This window comes from Bos grunniens, chromosome 10 (genome assembly GCF_055505025.1).
Source record: "Bos grunniens cultivar Pamir isolate PY7600 chromosome 10, Bosgru_T2T1.0, whole genome shotgun sequence".
NCBI lineage: Eukaryota > Metazoa > Chordata > Mammalia > Artiodactyla > Bovidae > Bos > Bos grunniens.
The window spans coordinates 60,101,089-60,113,870 of NC_141174.1; positions in this window are offsets into that span (position 1 = coordinate 60,101,089).

Here is a 12,782-nt window from a genome sequence, read left to right on the forward strand (position 1 = left end):
CAAAATGTTATATAGGAAAGAAAAGGTAAATTGTGACCAGTGGCTGAATGCCCTAAAAATGTTAACAGTAAATAATAATCTGCTGCTGCTAAGTCACTTCAGTTGTGTCCGACTCTGTGCGACCCCAATAGATGGCAGCCCACCAGGCTCCCCCATCCCTGGGATTCTCCAGGCAAGAACACTGGAGTGGGTTGCCATTTCCTTCTCCAATGCATGAAAGTGAAAAGTGAAAGTGAAGTCGCCCAGTCGTGTCCGACCCTCAGCAACCCCATGGACTGCAGCCTTCCAGGCTCCTCCATCCATGGGATTTTCCAGGCAAGAGTACTAGAGTGGGGTGCCATTGCCTTCTCCAATAATAATCTAAACAAGTATATAACATATTGAGAGAGGATACGGTGGTGTGGAGGTAAAGTGGAAGAGTGGAAATCAATAGAAAATTAAAAATTAAGCAACTTATTCAGTGACATGGAAATAAAATAATCTTCTAAAAAAGAAGGAAAAAGGTTTCTGAAGATAGATGCGGAGGGGCGTGCTTTTTTTTTTGTGACAAACTTATAGGACTATTCAGTTATTTATGTGCGTGCCTACAGTTTTTTTAATGTAAGAGAAATCTTTAAGTAAAAGCATGTTTCTGTTACATGACAGAAACAATATGAATAAACATACAAATTCAGCTTCTTATACTGTACCTTACACATAGTATGTGTGTATTAGTCACTCAGTCGTGTCCATCCAAGTCTTTGCAACCCCATAAACTCTAGCTCACCAGGCTTCTCTATCCATAGGGATTCTTCAGGCAAAAATACTGGAGTGGGTTGCCATTCCCTTCTCCAGGGGATCTTCCCAATCCCAGGGATTGAACCTGGGTCTCCCACATGGCAGGCGTCTGAGCCACCAGGGAAGCCCTTAACGCATAGTAGGTATTCCATAAATATGGACTATAGCTAATGTATGCATAGTGTAGAAGAAGGCCAGTAATTGGGGGGGCAGGGTGGGAAACTGGTTAAGTAAATCTAGAAGGTCTTGTGACAGAAAGCATTTTTATCTTTTTTTTTTTTTTTTGGCTAAACCTCCTGTCCAGCCTTCTCACCCACTGCTCCATTAAGCACCTTGGAACACTGGCCCATAGAGGTCGTGATCATTCCACCTTCATTGCTTGACTCATAATAGCTCTCCCATCTGAAATTACGATTTTTCACCAAAAATTTTAATTCTTTATTTCACTCAAGGCACTGGGTTTACTCCACACAAGCCCTAACTTTTACATGACACTTCTGTTTATTTTCTGTTTTCCAGAATTTCTACAGCACATGTAGATTATACATCTCAACATAATACTCAGTTGTCACATACTGGCCAAACTTACTTAGCACTAACTCCTTACCTTAGGCAAATTACCCAACCTCTCCAGGCTTCCATCTCCTTATCTGTTGATTGGAGATCATGGCCACTTTATATGGTTGTTAGGAGGGTTAAGTGAGATCCTTAGCATTTAAGTTTCCTGCTTATGGGAAGGAAAAAGGAAAAAGCTGACTCCCCTGTTTTTCACTAGAAAGTTCACTAAAGGCATAAAGAGTGCATTTTCATTCTTTAGTTATATTCCTCTCAGTGTGTCTCTCATTGGTAGACTCGTCATGGAGATCTTTAAATTCTGCTCTTTCAAGTTCCTTGCATGTTTTTTCATTAGAAAAATAGTCAGTACCTTGTGTCAAAGATTCAGGACACTCTTCCATACCAAACATAGCAGCAAGCATCATTTTAGGTTTTACTGAGAATCTCAGACTGTTCTTAATGGATCTTACTTAGGAGAAGACTTAAGAAACATTTGTTAAAAGCTACTGTATTGACATTAGGAATGAATCAAATATTCTCACTCTCACCACTTGTTATTCATTGTACTGGAGGTCCTACCTAGTCAGTTCAATAAAAGAAATCTAAGAAAAAAATAAAAGATTTGGAAAGGAATAAAAATGCCATTATTTGCAAGTAAACTGTCAGAACTGTCAATATAAAAACAATTATATATGCATATACCTGTAATAGAAAATGAAATTTTAGAAGGATACCATTTACAATATAGAAAATCATCAAATGTCTAAGAAAATGAGATGGAAGGTCTCTATACTTCACAGCTGTCACTGTGGACACCAGGGCCATACACGGAGGAAAGGCCACATGAGGACACGGCAAGAAGGCAGGCATCTGCAAGCCAAGGCGAGAGGCCTCGAGGGAAGCCAACCCTGCTAACACCTTGTTTTCAGACCTTTAGCCTCCAGAACTGTGAGACAATGAATTTCTGTCCTTTAAAAAAATAAAACTCTTATCACTGAAAAGAATTGGGACCTAAATCCAGATTATGCCATGTTGCTGAATTAGATTTGATATTATAAAAATGTTAGTTGATTGAAAGATTCTGTGTCATACAAGCAGATACTTTATGAAAATTAACAAGTTGATTATAAATTACATAAAAGGCAAAGGGCTAGGAATACCCAAAGCAATCTTGAAAAAGAAATTCGGGGATCTTTACCAGATTTCAAGAGTTATGATAAAGTTGCTATAGCGACTAAGAAGAGTGACATTGGCATGAAAATAAAAAATGAAATACAACTGAGAGTCTAGAAACAGACCCACATTTAGTCACCTTATGTATAATAGACACACTGCAGTGGAGTAAAAGAAAGGATAGCCTTTTCAATAAATTCTATTGAAAATTTATTGAAAACAATAATGGAAAATCAGATGAATCTTGACTGCAGCTTCACTCAACAAAAATAAATACCAAGTAGATTTTAAATCATCTAAAATATATAAAACTATAATCCTTTTAAAATAAAACATAATATCTTCATGAACTTGGGGTAAACAAAGATTTTTCTAAACAGATCATTAAGACTTTGGCTATAAAAGAAAAAGTTGATAAAATTGACTTAATTAAAATTAAGATGCTCTAAGAACTGTGGTGTTGGAGAAGACTCTTGAGAGTCCCTTGGACTGCAAGGAGGTCCAACCAGTCCATCCTAAAGGAGATCAGTCTCGGGTGTTCATTGGAGGGACTGATGTTAAAGCTGAAACTCCAATACTTTGGCCACCTGATGAAGAGAGCTGACTCATTTGAAAAGACCCTGATGCTGGGAAAGATTGAGGGCCAGAGGAGAAGGGGACGACAGAGGATGAGATGGTTGGATGGCGTTACTGACACAATGGGCATGGCTTTGGGTGGACTCCGGGAGTTGGCGATGGACAGGGAGGCCTGGCATGCTGCGGTTCATGGGGTCGCAAAGAGTCGGACGCGACTGAACTGAACTGAACTGAAGGACACCTTTACAAGAATGAAAAGACAAGCCACAAAATGGAAAAATGGTTTGCATTACATATATGCACAGAAGACCTACCCAGAAGATATAAAGAAGTAAGGCAGAAAACCCAATGAAAAAATGGGCAAAGGATTTTGAACAAGTGCTCCACAAAAGGTAACATCCATGTAGTCCATAAATATGTATTCACTTCCTTATCAGGGAAATGCAAATTTAAAATCCAATACTTTACACATTCACTGAAATGGAAAAAAAATATAAAACCAACTACAATGAAATTGTGAAGAAACTGGGTTGTTGCACATTGCTAGTGGGATGATGCAAACTTTAGAAAACAGTTTGGCAGTTTCTTAAAAATGTTAAACAGATTCACCATACAACCCAACAATTCCACTACTAGTTATCTGCCCTAGAGAAAACATGTCCATACAGAAGTCTTGTATGTAAATCTCCATAGAAGTGTCACACGAGTGTATGTTTCTCGGTTCTTTGTCTCGTCACAACAAAGATTTGGAGTGACGGACATTAAAGCCTCCTCGGCGTGTCACAGCTCTCGGGTCTTGGATAGACCGTGTTACAGCTCTCAGGTCTTGAATGGACCGTGTTATAGCTCTTAGACAAATCAGTGTTACAGCTCTATTCTGTTTAGAAGATAGCAGGAAAATCCAACTTCGAGGCGTGAGGGCACGTCAATCCAAAGACAGGAGGAGAAGAGCGCCCCAGCGAGGCGGGCGGGTGGGCGGGGGTGGGGTGGGGGGTTGGGGGAGAGCTAGCTTTGGCTCCTCTATATGTTTATCTCTCTCTGGGCCGTCCTATGTAAATTGGACCAGCCAGGAGTATTGTTTGTTTTACCTGAGGTCCTCACTTCGGTCCTCGGACCTTCTTTTGTTTTATTTTCGCGGGCTTTTCCCTTCCCTGTCTTTTAGCCACCGCCATTTTGGACTCCTTTTCCCTATTCTACCTACCTAACAAAAGCAACCCAAATATCCACCAACTGGTAAATTAGTCATAGGTATGCAATGGAACACTGTTCGGCAATGAAAATGAACAAAGTGCTGATACATGATACAACATGGATGAACCTTAAAAACATGTTAAGAATGGAAGAAATCAGTCACAAAAGATCACGTATTTTAACCATCCTATTTATATGAACTGTCCAGAAAAGGTGGTCCATAGAGACAGAAAGGAGACTATTGTTCACATGAGGCAGGCGTTAAGGGTGAAGAATGACTGTGAATGGGCATGAGGTTTCTTTTTGAGATGATAAAAATATTTTAAAATTAGATTGTGATGATAGTTGCATGACTGTAAACTTAACTAAAAACTATTTATTTACAGACCTAAAATGACTAAATTTTATGGTATATAAAATGTACCACAATAAAACCACACAGAGAACATCCAAAGGATCAATAAACCCTTCAAAAGGTATTAACTTTATTCGTTACCAGAGAAATTAAAACAGTAATGCTGCTACAAAATAAAGTCACACTGCAGTACCATTATACAGCCCCAGAATGACTAAAATGAAATAGCACAGAATGAAGTGTTCATGGGGGTATGGAGCAACTAGAACTCTCATACACTGTTCACTGGAGTGTAGATTGGTGTTACCAAGTTGAAAAACTAAAGATGAACAGACACACCTTAAAATCCAGCATTTCCAACCCTAGATTTGCAGATTCACCTGCAAACAGATTCACCAAAAGACACATAAGACTGTTCACAGCAGCATTATTCATGGTCACCAAAACTTAGGAATAACACAAATGTCCATTGATACGAGAAAAGATAAGTTGTGGTATATTCACAGCTCAAAATGTCAATACTACAGAACCATCAAAAAGAATGAACTACTGAAGGCAACATGGATTTCAATACTCCAGAATTTAAGTTCTGTGTAAGAACTCAGACATTAGGTGTATACTGTATAATTTCACTTAATTGAAGTTCAAGAACAGGCAAACTATAGTATTAAAAATCAGGATGGTTACCTTTGAGGAGGAGTGAGGGAATAATGATTGATATGGGACATGAGGGGATGCTTTTAAGGTGCTGGGAATGTTCCCTTTTTCACTTCTAAGCACCTGTACACTCACAATTGATGCAATTTTTTCTGTATGTACTTCAATAAAAGCATTTATTAGAATCTGTGTCAAGACCTTTACTTGGGAGAAATACCTAATTTTAATCCTATGATATAGTTGTTCAGTTGCTAAGTCATGTCCAACTCTGTGACCCCATGGACTGTAGCACACCAGGCTCATCTGTCCTCCACTGTCTCCTGGAGTTTGCTCAAATTCATGTTCATTGAATGCTGAACATGGTGATGCTATCTAGATCTAATCATCCCATCCTCTGCCACCCCCTCCTTTTGCATCAAGGTCTTTTTCCAGGGAGTTGGCTCTTCTCATTAGGGGACCAAAGTTTTGGAGCTTCAGCATCAGTCCTTCCAATGAATATTGAGGGTTGATTTCCCTTAGGATTGACTGGTTTGATCTCTTTGCAGTCCAAAGGACTCTCAAGTCTTCTCTAGCACCACAGTTTGAAAGCATCACTTCGGTGCTCAGCCTTCTTTATGGTCCAACTCTCACATCTGTGCGTGACTACTGGAAACACCATAGCTTTGACTATACGGACCTTTGTTGGCAAAGTGATACCTGTGCTTTTTAACACACTGTCTAGGTTTGCCATAGATTTCCTTCCATGGAGTAATTTCAAGGCAGCAGCGTCCATCCGCAGTGATTTTGGAGTCCCAAGAAAATAAAGTCTGCCACTGTTTCCACTTTTTCCCCATCTATCTGCCATGAAGTGATGGGACTGTATGCCATGATCTTAGTTTTTTGAATGTTGAGTTTTAAGCCAGCTTTTTCACTCTCCTTTTTCACCCTCATCAAGGTTCCTGTTTTATAAGTGAGAAAACAAGAGGTCAGTCATTGTCACAAATTGGGTTTTCTAGAAGGAAACATCAAGATGGAATTAGAAGTGCATGAGATTAATTTTGGGAAATAACGTATGTGAAGACAGAACGGAGGGTGACCAGGGTAGGCAGGAAGACGTGGTGCAGAGTTGACAGGTGTGAAATCAAAAGGGGAGGAAGGAGGACTGGATAGAGCCTGGAACTGCAGTGCAGCTCTAAGAACATCTTGGCCCGTCAATGGGGAGCTCCAGAGCAAATATCCACTTAGAGGAATCCCAATGTGAAAAGGAAACCCATACACAAGAACCCAGTCATTAGCTGGAAGCAGCCCAGGGAAAGTTTGGCCAAAGCTGAGGTGAATTATGGAACTTAACTAATTTCTTGCAGCAGATTCTCTCTCAATGCCTCGCCCACACAGTTATTGAAAAGTTAGGATGAATCTTGTTTAAGTCCAGAGAGCCGCTTTATGCCTGCTTAAATGGGGCCTATCAAGTGTAGCTCAAATATCCAAGAAAACCATTTGAAAAGTATATATTTCTAAAGGAAACATAGTATTTGGAAAAATAAAGATAAGAGTAAAGGGCTTCCAGGCAGAGGAAGTTGTATCCAAAATAAACATCATTGAGAGTTACACTCCTGTATCAATGTTCTTTGGCTGTTTGTTGGTTGGTATGGATTGAATAAAAAGCTGAAAAATGGACTCAGAGAAGACCTAGAGGCAGTAGCCACTAAAGAGTTCCTTTGGGCCCTCAGAAAGAATCCACTTCAAAAGCCTTCTATAGTCTCCTTCATGCAGGAGTCAGGTTTATAGGGAAGAGAATGTTTGACCTAGGTTTGGTTATCCTTGGTCATAGGGGATGTGATGCCTTGAATAATAGTCCCACAGAGCCAGAAACCCAAAGCAGAAGAAGGAATGGATATTGGGCTTTTGACAAGAAGGAGAAATGGATGCTGGGCTGTTAAAAAAACCAGATGGCCTGTATAGTTATAAATCATCACTTCAGTTCAGTCGCTGAGTCATGTCTGACTCTTCGCAACATCATGGACTGCAGCACACCAGGCCTCCCTGTCCATCACCAACTCCTGGAGCTGATTCAAACTCATGTCCATCGAGTCGGTAATGCCATCCAACCATCTCATCCTCTGTCGTCCCCTTCTTCTTCCTCTTTCAGTCTTTCCCAGCATCAGGGTCTTTTCCAGTGAGTCAGTTCTTTGCATCAGGTGACCAAAGTATTGGAGTTTCAGCTTCAACATCAGTCCATCCAATGAATATTCAGGACTGATTTCCTCTAGGATGGACTGGTTGGATCTCCTTGCAGTCCAAGGGACTCTCAAGAGTCTTCTGAACATCACAGTTCAAAACCATCAATTTTTCAGCGCTTAGCTTTCTTTATAATCCAACTCTCATATCCATACATGACCACTGGAAAAACCATAGCTTTCACTATACGGACCTTTGTTGGCAAAGTAATGTCTCTGCTTCTTAATATGCTGTCTAGGTTGGTCATAGCTTTTCTTCCAAGGAGCAAGCGTCTTTTAATTTTATGGCTGCGGTCACCCTCTGCAGTGATTTTGGAGCCCAAGAAAATAAAGTCAGCCACTGTTTCTCCATCCATTTGCCATGAAGTGATGGGACCAGACGCCATGATCTTAGTTTTCTGAATGTTGAGCTTTAAGCCAACTTTTTCAACTCTCTTCTTTCACTTTCATCAATAGGCTCTTTAGTTCTTCTTCACTTTCTGCCATAAGTATGGTGTCATCTGCATATCTGAGGTTATTGATATTTCTCCTGGCAATCTTGATTCCAGCTTGTGCTTCTTCCAGCCCAGCACTTCTCATGATGTACTCTGCACATAAGTTAAATAAGCAGGGTGACAATATACAGCCTTGTTGTACTTCTTTTCCTATTTGGAACCAGTCTGTTGTTCCATGTCCAGTTCTAACTGTTGCTTCCTGACCTGCATACAGATTTCTCAGGAGGCAGGTCAGGTAGTCTGGTATTCCTATCTCTTTAAGAATTTTCCACAGTTTGTGGTGATCCACCCAGTCAAAGGCTTTGGTGTAGTCAAAGTAGATGTGCTTCTGGAACTCTCTTGCTTTTTCGATGATCCAATGGATGTTTGCAATTTGATCTCTGGTTCCTCTGCCTTTTCTAAATCCAGCTTGAACATATGGAAGTTCATGGTTCATGTACTGTTGAAGCCTGGCTTGGAGAATTTTGAGCATTTGCTAGAGTGTGAGATGAGTTTAATTGTGTGGTAGTTTGAACATTCTTTGGCATTGCCTTTCTTTGGGGTTGGAATGAAAACTGACCTTTTCCAGTCCTGTGGCCATGCTGAATTTTCCAGATTTGCTGGCATATTGAGTGCAGCACTTTCACAGCATCATCTTTTAGGTTGAAATAGCTCAACTGAAATTCCATCACCTCCACTAGCTTTGTTCGTAGTGATGCTTCCTAAGGCCTACTTGACTTCAGATTCCAGGATGTCTGACTTTACAGACCATTGATCACACCATCGTGATTATCTGGGTCATGAAGAGTATCTGGGTCTTTTTTGTATAGTTCTTCTGTGTATTCTTGCCACCTCTTCTTAATATCTTCTGCTTCTGTTGGGTCCCTACCATTTCTGTCCTTTATTGTGCTCATCTTTGCATTAAATGTTCCCTTGGTGTCTCTAATTTTCTTGAAGAGATCTCTAGTCTTTCCCATTCTATTGTTTTCCTCTCTTTCTTTGCATTGATCACTGAGGAAGGCTTTCTTATCTCTCCTTGCTATTCTTTGGAACTTTGCATTCAGATGGGTATATCTTTCCTTTTCTCCTTTGCCTTTCACTTCTCTTCTTTTCTCAGCTATTTGTAAGGTCTTGTCAGACAACCATTTTGGCTTTTTGCATTTCTTTTTCTTGGGGATGGTCTTGATCCCTGCCTCCTGTACAGTGTCACAAACCTCCATCCATAGTTCTTCAGGCACTCTTGTCTATCATATCTAATCCCTTGAATCTATTTCTCACTTCCACTGTATAAACGCAAGGGATTTGATTTAGGTCATACCTGAATGGTCTAGTGGTTTTCCCTACTTTCTTCAAGTCTGAATTTAGCAATAAGGAGTTCATGATATGAGCCACAGTCAGCTCCTGGTCTTGTTTTTGCTGGCTGTATAGAGCTTCTCTATCTTTGGCTGCAAAGAATATAATCAAGCTGATTTTGGTATTGACCATCTGGCAATATCCATGTGTAGAGTCGTCTCTTGTGTTGTTGGAAGAGGGTGTTTGCTATGATCAGTGCCTTCTCTTGGCAAAAGTCTCTTTGCCTTTCACCTGCTTCGTTTTGTACTCCAAGGCCAAATTTGCCTGTTACTCCAGGTATCTCTTGACTTCCTACTTTTGCATTCCAGTCCCCTATAATAAAAAGGACATCTTTTTTTGGGTGTTAGTTCTAGAAGGTCTTGTAGGTCTTCATAGAACTGTTCAGCTTCTTCAGCATTACTGGTTGGGGCATAGACTTGGATTACTGTGATATTGAATGGTTTACCTTGGAAATGAACAGAGATCGTTCTGTTGTTTTTGAGATTGCATCCAAGTCCTGCATTTCAGACTCTTTTGTTGACTATGATGGCTACTCCATTTCTTCTAAGGGATTCCTGCCCACAGTAGTAGATATAACGGCCATCTGACTTAAATTCACCCGTTCCAGTCCATTTTAGTTCACTGATTCCTAAAATGTTGATGTTTACTCTTGCCATCTCCTGTGCGACCACTTCCAATTTGCCTTGATTCATGGACCTGAACATTCCAGGTTCCTATGCAATATTGCTTTGTTTTGCAGCATCACACTTTACTTCCATCAGCAGTCACATCTACAACTAGGTTTTGTTTTTGCTTTGGCTCTGTCTCTTCATTTTTTCTGGAGTTATATCTCCACTGATCTCCCGTAGCATATTGGGCACCTACCGACCTGGGGAGTTCATCTTCAGTGTCCTGTCTTTTTGCCTTTTCATGCTGATCATGGGGTTCTCAAGGCAAGTGGTTTGCCATTCCCTTCTCCAGTGGACCACGTTTTTTTCAAATTTCTCCACTATGACCCGTCTGTCTTGGGTGGCCCTACATGGCATGGCTCATAGTTTCATTGAGTTAGACAAGGCTGTGGTCCATGTGATCAGTTTGGTTAGTTTTCTGTGATTGTGGTTTTCATTCTGTCTGCCCTCTGTTGGATAAGGATACGAGGCTTATGGAAGCTTCCTGATGGGAGAGACTGACTGTGGGGGAAACTGGGTCTTGTTCTGATGGTGAGGCTTAAAATACAAACCCACTCACCAACTGTGAGTGAAATGGTTCATTAAATCATTATGATCTTCAACCACTAGCTCTTTTCTCAGTAATTTTGGTAAGTATAAGATTTAGCACATTCTAAATATGGCATTTAATTTAGGGTATTTAACTTCCTCCTTGTCATGTTTCTCAAATCTAAATCTTACTGGATTACTAACTTCGGTGTGATCATCTTGTTATGACTAGAGGACACAGACAATCCAGGTATCTATTAGTCACTGAGCACCTGCCAGGGCATCCCAGCCATTTGACATTTAAATGCTCCACACAAAGCACTGACTCTGCTGCCCAATATATATTTCTCAGTTTATGCTTTCTGAAAAACTCACAGTGGGTTCCAGTGTCCAATTCCATTCCTTAACGCCCACTTCCAAAGCCTCCAGGATCCCACAGCCTCTGTGCATCCTTGATCAAAGCTATTACTAATACTAAGTAATCGGTAGGCATTTCTGTTCTCTTAAGGATAAGAACAATGACATTTATGTTTGCATCCCCAGCATCTAACAGTTCCTGCCTCATAGTCAGTGAGCAGTAAATGTTTGTTGAATCAGACAACAATACGATGAACATTGTGTTGTCAGTAATGGGGTTACCTGCTCGTGAGTGTAACTCATTCATAGGTATAAGAAAATTTTTCTTTAGCTCGTAGCCTAGCTCCTACAAAATGCAGAAACATTAGAAAAATATGTCCGTTTTCTGAAAATGAGGGAAGTAGTGTGAGTTTTAGAATATAGAGCCTAGGTAGCTAGGCTCAGAGTCTAGGCAAAAAATTGTTTTAAAATATTGAACCTTGATACCTAGGCTCAGAATCTGGTTAGTCAGGGTCTAGGCAACATAACAGGAAACTCCAGTAGGTATTTTACTAGAGGAGAATTAAAAGAATTAACACAGGGAAATGTTAAACAGATATTAGAGGATTGAAAAGACAAAAATAGGACATTAAAAATAGACAACTGCACTGCAAGAAGCAGTTACCAGTGATAGGGTTAGAGAAACGAAAGGGTAAAGTCTGCGATTACTAGAACCTGGGGAGGGGCTCAGAGAAGACCCACTGTATGAGAACTCTGGCCCTGGGGAGGGTCTGCTACCTGGCTGCCACAGTGCAGCAAGAGCTCAGAGGCAAGTCCCATGAAGTTGGGACTCAGACCTTAAGAGGAGCTGCTGCTGGTACCTTTGACCATGTGTAGTACTGACTCTGGAAGGGCTAAAAGAAGCAGGAGTTAAGGAGAACTTGCACAGTTAAGGAATAGCAAGAAACAGGAAGGAGGCTTTTTCTCCTACTATCCATTCTCTAGTGTCTCCAGGAGGTCCGCCCTAACTGCAGTGGATTCTGGAATATACAGTTTGCAGACTTCTAGCCCCAGGATAAAAGGGTTAATTTGGAGCTGAAAACATTAAATAGGCAAATAATATAACTAGGGGCATTGTTTGACCTAGATTATTATGTAGGGGCCACTTTAAATATGATCCCCTAAAGAAGGAATAACATGTCATCTAAAACAATGAAAATGGCAAGAATGTCATTTATTATATGTGTCACATTCCCATAACAATATATTTTCTCCTATCAGTTAAGCTGGGATTTTATTTCATATTTTAAATGTATTTATTTTAGGCTTAGCTGAGCCCGTGCCCACGAGGGCTTTTCTTTGCGGGGAGTGAGGGCTGCTCTCTGGTTGTGGTGCTCTCTCATTGCAGCAGCCTCTCTTGTGGAGCAGGAGCTCTGGGTGCGCAGGCTTCAGCAGTTGCAGCACCCCGGCTCAGTAGTTGTGGCTCATGGCTGTGGAGCACAGGCTCAATAGTTGTGGCCACTGCCTTAGTTACCCCATGGCATATGGAATCTTCCCAGACCAGGAATCTAACCTGTGTCCCCTGCATTGGCAGGGAGATTCTTAACCCACTGGACCACCAGGGAAACTCAAAGTGGGAATTTTAAAAGCACTAAATGTAAGTGTAATGCTTTACACCTATTTTACTGTGGCCCTTTAAACAGAGCTTTTTAGGAAGACTTACAAAAGGAAGATATGTGTAATATTTATGGACAACTAATGTCTAAATAAATTCTCTGAAGATTACTTTTTCTTTTCATTTCCACGCAATTCTCTGTACTTTTATACCACTAAGTTTTAGCAGAGCAAGTTAAAACAGAAAGTTTCAGTATCTGGTAAAGCAAGAATGAATTAACAGTCTTGCCATATTTCTTACAGTTAATGA